This window comes from Sesamum indicum, linkage group LG8, assembly GCF_000512975.1.
Source record: "Sesamum indicum cultivar Zhongzhi No. 13 linkage group LG8, S_indicum_v1.0, whole genome shotgun sequence".
Lineage (NCBI taxonomy): Eukaryota > Viridiplantae > Streptophyta > Magnoliopsida > Lamiales > Pedaliaceae > Sesamum > Sesamum indicum.
Window position 1 is genome coordinate 1,380,796 of NC_026152.1, and position 8,924 is coordinate 1,389,719.

Sequence of the window (8,924 nt, forward strand, 5' to 3'; positions counted from 1 at the left end):
GCTTTTTTGTGTATATTGATGTTTCGCGTAGATAAGAATGTTACCAGTCAATCAATTGAATCTTGTTTATACTGTAAAATGGAATTCAGAATTCCAAATATGTAATTTAAGAAGAGATTAAGTGTAATAAGTTATAGTCGATTTTGCTTATAGAGGAAAGTTGGTAAAACGACCTCCCCAAGATAAATAATTGTAATTTGTGAATATATCACACATTAATGAGCTACGGAACTAAATTAATTAACACTAACGAAATTAAAAGAAAAATCAATAAAAGTTACATACTTACTAATAAGATGCCCACCCGACTACTCACCCAAAACTATAAATAAGATAATCGACTATAGATGATAGAAATATGACTTAAATAAATAAAGAGACCAAGTTTAACGCATAATTGATAGTAAAAAGGTATTAAGAATCACGGAAAGTCTTTTCTTTTTAGTGTACTTTTGATCTTCCCCATTTCTATTTGTGGTGGACTTGAAATATTTTATTTTATTTGAAAAGATGACAAAATATAAATTAAAAGAATGAGTTAAAATTAACACTTGCGTTCTATATTTTATAACTTAACAAAAATTGATTATAAAAAAAATTGAAAAGCTGTCAAAAGAAATTTCAGTGATGCGTGCGATATTAGTACGGGTCAAAAGTCTTTGCATCTTGATATCGAATTTGGGCTAATTGAGTGAAAACTCTTGAGAAAGAGGACCTGCAAAACAACACGTCAACACTCCGATACTTAAGTTAATCCTTGATTTAAAAATAAATGAATATTATAAATTGTGAGAAAAATAAGAATCTCGTAAGCAAGAACATAAATTTTAAAATGACAGAGTAGCAGTGAGAGAGTTTTCCGAAGGTGTTAGGGGGATCCATTCAGGGGGAGTCCCTCTATAGCAAGAGTCCTAGGCCACGCTTCTGGCAAGGAAAGCGGGATGAGGTTGCATCTTATGTTAGAGGGTTGTGAAGCATATCTGGCCCATGTGGTAGATACCGAAAAGGTTAATCCCACATTGGAGGAAATCCCTGTAGTGAGAGACTTCCCTGAAGTATTTCCTAATGATTTACCAGGATTGCCACCGCATAGGGAAGTGGATTTTGCCATAGAAACTCTCCCGGGAGTTGCCCCAATTTCTATTGCGCCGTATAGAATGGCCCGAGTAGAATTACAAGAGCTTAAAAAGCAAATCGAAAAATTATTGGGGAAAGGGTTTATCAGGTCGAGTACTTCGCCGTGGGGAGCACCAGTGTTGTTTGTGAAGAAGAAAGATGGGAGTATGAGTTATGTGTCGATTACCGCCAATTAAACCAAGTAACAGTGAAGAATAAATATCCATTGCCGAGAATTGATGACCTGCTAGACCAGTTAAAGGGAGCTACAATATTTTCAAAGATCGATTTGAGGTCTGGTTATTGGCAGTTGAGGATAGCAGAGAATGACATACCGAAGACAACTTTCCGTACTCGTTATGGTTATTATGAGTTTATGGTGATGCCTTTTGGGTTAACAAATGCACCAGCGGCATTCATGGCACTGAGGACTCGTACATTTCAAGAATATCTGGATCACTTTGTTATTGTGTTTATAGGTGACATTTTGGTATACTTGAGGGATAGAGAAGAACATGAGCAACATTCAAAGATAGTCTTACAGATTTTAAAAGAGAAGGAGTTATATGCTAAGTTAAGCAAATGTGAATTTTGGGTAAATCAGGTGGTTTTCCTCGGGCATGTAGTATCTGGTGATAGGGTTATACCTGACCCTTCAAAAGTAAAGACCATTGTGGAATAGAGAGTGCCAAAGAATGCCATTGAAGTCCGAAGCTTCTTAGGGTTAGCTGGATATTACAGTTGCCGGTCCTCTAACCAAGTTACTGAGAAATGGGGTTGAATTTCAGTAGACGGAACAGTGCCAACAAAGTTTTGATGAGTTGAAGAAGAGACTGACCTCCAATCTGATTTTGGTGTTGCCGTCTGGTAGCGGTGGATATATAGTGTATACAGATGCTTCTAAATAGGGTTTGGGATGTGTGTTGATGCAAAACGGAAAGGTAATTGCTTATGCATCCCACCAATTGAGGAACCATGAGTTAAATCATCCCACACATGACTTGGAGTTAGCCGCGATTGTGCATGCATTGAAGATCTGGAGACATTATTTGTACGGAGAAAAATTTCAGATCCTTACTGACCATAAAAGTTTGAAATATATCTTGACACATAAGGAATTGAATTTGAGACAAAGAAAATGGATAGAACTGCTCAAGGATTAAAATTGCATTATTGACTTCCATCCAGGGAAAGCGAACGTGGTAGCAGATGACCGTATGAAATTATTGAAAGAATCGAACCATTGGCATATCGACCAGCGTTACCGACAGAGTTGTCACAAATACATGATGTTTTCCATGTTTCGATGCTGCGACGATATCGGTCTAATCCTAGCCACATTATTCGTGAGCCGGAGATAGAGATTTCCGAGTAGTTAACATATGTGGAGGAACCTGCAGAGATTTTGGATAGAAATGTAAAGAAATTAAGAAATAAAAATATACCAATGGTAAAAGTGAGATGGAGTCATCATTCCCCGAGGGAGGTGACTTGGGAGGTTGAAGAGCATATAAAAGAGAAGTATCCCTATTTATTCCATTGAGCGGGTAAGTTATTTAAATTTCGGGGACGTAATTTTTATTGGGATGGGAGAATTGTGACATCCGTAGAATTTTTCACGTAATTGGGAGACTAATTGATAATTATTAGAAATTTAAATTTAATTAGTAAATAAATTATAGATTGAATTTGAGATATAATAAAACTTGAACGGATTAAATTGGAGTTTGTTATAATATTTGAAAGCAAATTATATTAATTAAGAGAATTAGGAAGGACGTACTGGGTATTTTGAGAAAAATTTAAATTAAATTTAAAAAAAAAAAAGGAAAGAGGGATTAGGGAGGTGGGCCATCACCCACCGCCCAACCTCTATATATACGCCCAACCTCTATATATATATATATATATATATATATGTCTGGAATCAAAATTTCATTCTTCAATTGCAATTTCTCTTTTCTTCTTCAGCGACACGCAGCCAGGTAAGATTTGTATTTTAATTTTTATTAATTTATATAATTATATTATTTAATTAGTTTTTTTATTAAATAGAGTTTATATCGAGCGATATACTATTTAATCGGAGTATTTTATGATTTTAGCTATTTAAATTAGTGTCGTATTAAATATCACATTTGATATAAAAATTATATAGTTGGTTAATTAAATTATTAGATTTGTTAGATTTAATTATTACTATAGGTAATTTACACAATTCCATCGGAATGATTAACCAAATATGTAATTCTATGAATTATTGCTTAATTAAATTGTATAGCAACGATAAATTGACAGAAAATTCATAGAAATGTTTTGAAAAATTATATTTAAAGAATACAATGTTATGAAAGAGAGAAAATGAGGTTTCAGTGGTAATGTAATTTACGAATGTTATTAAAAACGACAGTTATATATATATATATATGGGGTTTAATTAGTTGATAAATCAATTATTTGATTGAGAAGCTTAGAAAGTATAGTTATCTAAAATAAAATGAAATAGGGGTTTGGACTTTAATATAAGTGGAATACTAAAAGATTGGTAGAAAATATACGAATGTTATATAATAGTTTATTTAGAGTTTATGATATTGTATATATATATATTGATTATACATATAATATTTTATTATAGGACGTGACGACAAAGTAGAGGGTTGAGCAGTCCCTCGTGAAACCAAAGTATTTTGGGATATAAGGTAAGTATAGCTAATTGGATTTATATATATATATATATATATGTGTGTGTGTAGTATTGTATATATATTATATATATTGGTTTCTTGGATGCGAACGTGGACTTGGCTTTATATTATTATGCGTGGCTTTCGTATATTGATTGTTTATATAATTAGTTGTGGATTATTTGTTAGATTATCATAATATTGGTGAAATTGTTACTATGTGATATGTGATGGTAATTTAGAGATATGCGGGATATGATTATGTGATAATCATATAATTGATTGTTGATGAAATCAAATTGGGAGTTGTTATTGAAGAAGTAATTATTATAAAGAATAGAATGACGATTGTGAGTTGAAATAAAAGATGATGCTTACCTAGTTGGGAACACAGTCAATGGTTTATGAAAATGTGATTGATGATAATGTGATTGATAATGAGATATGAAAAATATATGATTTAAGCTAGGTACCATGGCGCGTAGGGTACCGAGGTATTCCGGGGCAGCGGGGAATATCCTGTACTGTTAGCTACACACTAGGATGGTGTGGGGGTATTATGTTTGTTGTAATGTCCTGTGCTGATATTGCTACACAACTGAAGTAAAAGAGTGTGGGGATTTCATACAACGGGTATCCTGTGTTGTATATAATATGATGATGGCCGGCAAAACCATTGACTGATGTACTCCAGCTAGAGTAAGTGAGACCCTTAACTAATAAATGATAATGAATGAATATTATGTCGTGGATTGGTTTACAGTTGTGAGTATGTATTACTGCTTATATCTGATGTTGCTGTATGACGAATGACTATTGTCGATGTGACTGCATGTACGTGAATCTTTATCTGTGTATATATATATAGACTGATCAGCTATACTTATTAACTAGGCAACTCATTCCTTGCCACGTACTTTTCAGGAGATAGGTCACACTGATTAGCCACATTGGACTTTGAGCGGTGCCGTCGTCTTTATTAGGTGGGTCAGCCGTGACATCTAAAGCCAGAGTTTTTGATTGTTGGGTTGTTAAATATTCTGGTCTTTTATCGGGATTTGTATTTAAAGTTGTGGTATGATTTTCCTTGAGGTTATGTACATGTTAGTGGGGTTACATATAAACTTTTGGTGATATCTAATACCTTTTGTGATATATATATTATGCTGATAAATTAGAATTTATTTTACGGGTTGAAAGAGAATTACTTATAGAATGAGTTCTGATTAAAGAAAGGATGAAATAGTAATAATTAGATGTAGCGAGTAGGGGGTGCTACATTTTGAGCTTATGTATTTAATTGGATTAAATACATATTAGGCTCAATTTAGTTAAATTTTATTAAATTGGATGTAATTAAATTCAGCAGGCCTCGAATTTGTTTTATAAATTCGGTCCACTATTTGAGGCTCACTAGGCAATTGATGGAAGGAGAGTTGACTCCAAATTTGGCCATAATTAGAACTCTCTCTATATGGCATGATTGAATCGTACCATATGGATGGAGGAGTTATCTCGTAGATAAGTGGAATGTATCTAAACATATTTTCAATTATCTATACAAGGTATATATATGTATTGCGAATAATAATTATACAATACTCAAGAACACATAGTGAATGGTGTAGAGAACACACACTCCTCTTCTCGCCCTTTCTCATTTTTTGTTGCCTCTACCCTTTCTCACTTGGTAAGATTTTGATATTGATCTCTTTTAACAAATGGATCAATGTCTCGTTCGTTCTGTTATGGTGTGGATTATCTTTGGAGGATTCCTACATTGGAATCTTGCGTGAACAAGTGGCCGATTAAAAATCAAACGACATAGATAACCTTGTCTTTAAGATTTTGCATCTTTTATGTTTTTATAACCATCGTCTCGTATGAAAATTTTGAGTCTCCTACATTTTTTTTTTCATACTACATCAAACGCTCGAAAAAACAAGGGTACACCCCTTTGTTACATCTGGTTTACATTTAATTTTACGTTTTTCGTCCCTCGCTTCTGCTAGTGTGTTCTTTGGCTGATCCGCTTGCTCCTTTCACATGTATGATTAAAAAATTTAAATATGTAAGACATTATGAAATATTATAATTAAACTTAAATTCGCAATTAAAAAATTTAAGAAAACAATATATAAAATTTAATTATTCGAGGTGAATAAGATAAAATATTTATTAATATTATTTTTATTGTATTAGCGAAAGAGTCGGTCTCGAAGCAGTTGCCTTTAGGGTTTCTCTATGAAATCTCTATAAAATCTCAGTAAAACCGCAAGGGTCAGTCGCCTACCCTCACAACAATCTTTTTGCCAGTTCTTCTATCTCAAACCCTAATTGAAAAATCGCCCAACTTTTGTGTTCCGTTTCAGCGTTGCTCTACCCGTTCAGATCCAATACCAACTCTTATACTTTATTTAGGGCATGAATTTCTGTATCTATGAGTGAGATTTGCACGTAGCCTCCCGGGCTCCTCTGAAAATTTATAGCTGAAGAAAGAAGCCCCAATGCTCGTGCAACATCGATGCCGTCAAGTGTTGCAGATTTGTCGCACTGTACCTTTTCTTCCACGGCTTATCTGTGTCAAATCGACGGCTATATTTTTTTCACTATGTTGGAAATCTATTGTATTTTTCATATTTATTTGCCTTTCCACACCTTTAGCTTTTTTTCTGATAATTTCACTAATTAATGAAAAAAGGGCTAGTCATAGAGGCAAAAATTTGATGCGGTTTTCACGTGGGGGTATTCACTTTTTTCCCATTGTTTTACCTCTAAAAATATCCGCTATATATAAGAAATTTCAGCTTTTAAAGATGAGGGTTTGTTTTCATACAGGATTTTGTTTTGGCTGTGATTAATGCATTATCCGCGCTTCTGAGATTTATATTCCATGAAGCATAATTAGAAAAAAAATGGTTGAATTTCTTGATATGAGCCAACAATCTAAATCAATTTGTTATTTTATACATATGTACATATATATCTATATATATGAGTATGTATATTTATATTTTATTTCAGTTAATTAAATTGGTTTTGAAATATTCGTGGCTGTGATGATTGTTTTTACAGCTTAATTATGCCAGTTCTGCTTCAGAAAATTCTTGATTGATAAAGCTGTTTAAACTTCTGAGCTGCTCAACTGTATTTTTGTGGATTCTTTGTGAAGTCTGTTGTTAAAAGGGTTTTTTCAATTTTATATTTTTGCAGTCAGTGATGAGCTAATCCACTTAATTGAGGTGTAGCTGATCGCAAGTCCCTAATTTGCAGGAAAAACCTACTTGGGGTTGCTACAACATCCCCTGAAAACACTTGAAATTTCTGAGGCTATGTGAATACAAATTGCTAATTTTTTTTTATTCTGTTGAATTCATAAGAAGTTGATTTCAATCATAGTCGTTTATTTTCAATGTCTTAAGGGGTGCAACTTCGCCAATGATGCTACGTTGGATAGTATATGAGCGTAGTGAAGCCAAGTCCCTGCCTTTGCAGGGGGAACCTCCTTGGTGGATCTACATTGCAAATGATCAAAATCCATTTACTGAGGCAATTGAGAAAAGTTTTGAAGCTTGCATCTTTCGTTTAAAAAATTATACATTTGTTTGGATTAAATGTTGTAGAAGTATCAATGATATTTGTAAATTTGTGATTGAGTTTAACTATACTCTTGCCCGTAATATGAGCATGGGGTTTAGGGTCTGACAAACTCGAATATCGTTGTGTTGTCATCAGCTTCTTCTCTTGAAAATTCCAACGAGATTGAGTTAAATAACAGCACTACATGCCAACTATAAATGAAAAATGTTTTTGATTTCTATTCTTTTTAACTATTAGTTTGCTTCCTGTGATAAGTTTTACTTTGTAGCTGAAACATTTATGAATCTCTTACTGTTCTGTTGGGATGAAGCTTGGTGGGGTTGGCATGCAAAAGATTCATCTGAAGACTTGTATCATTGAATCATAATGCAGGTTGCCGTCAGTTCATCCTGAAGAAGCCATGTAACTTGGTCATGTGTTATAATACCACCTGCCCTTTGTGCTTCTTCTGTAAGCATTGTAGATTTAAGTTTTTAGGAATCTGTTGCAATTTTACTTGAATTCTTATCATGAGTTTTTGAGAAGAAATAAAATTCATTTTGAGTTCGCTAGTAGGATCTCAGTTCCAAGTGATGACATTTGTTTCCTAAACCTGATATGGTGTTCTGATGTATAATGTATGGTTTGTCGTCTCTCTTTGCAATTCATTTCTGCGACTTTGGTTCTTTACTTGAATTTGTGCTGAGGCAGCGGTTATTTTCCTTTTCTTTCTTGTAATTGTCCTGTGGTATTTATTGAAAGGGAGCATATTGGCCCGGTAGCGTGGCAAAAGTGTGAAAAATTAGGACAAAATGCATAAAATCCTCCTGTATTTTAAAAAGTATGCAAAAAGTACCTCTCTGTTTTCAGAATACGCTAAAACCCTCCTCATGTTTTGTTTTAGTCAGCAAAAAACTCCCATTCTATTAGCAACTAACGGGAAGTGGAGAAGACGTGTGTCTGCTGCATTTGGAAGTCTTTTTCTGCGATTTAGGTTGATATTTAATGATTTTTTGGATCAAAATACCCTTCTATGGGTTTATATAATATACAAAGGGATTTTTGCTTGTTTTGTGTCTTCTTTTTGTCATTTCTCACCTTAAAAAATAAATTAAATTTTGGCATATTAAATTTAAATTGAAATATTAAATTAAATTATATTTAAATTCAAATAATTTTGTAATTGTTAATATTAAATCTAACTATTATTTTTAATTAATTAAAATATATATTTAATTACAATAATTATTATTATAATTATTATTAATTAGCCAAAATATTTAATTATTATAATTAGCTAAAATATTCTTAATTTACTAAAATATATTTTAACTAATATAATTAAAATTAATTAAAAAATTAAAAAAAAAAGAAAGAAAATCTGGTATTTCGCCCACTTTCGTTGGAAACTTCGAAACAGCCGACGCCTAATGGTACCATTAGAATCCTCTCTTCAAAACGAACATTTCCATACCTTCAATTTGAGTTTTCGTCGATTATAGAGAGTGGGCTCAAGCAACGATCGCCGAACATATTTTTCGT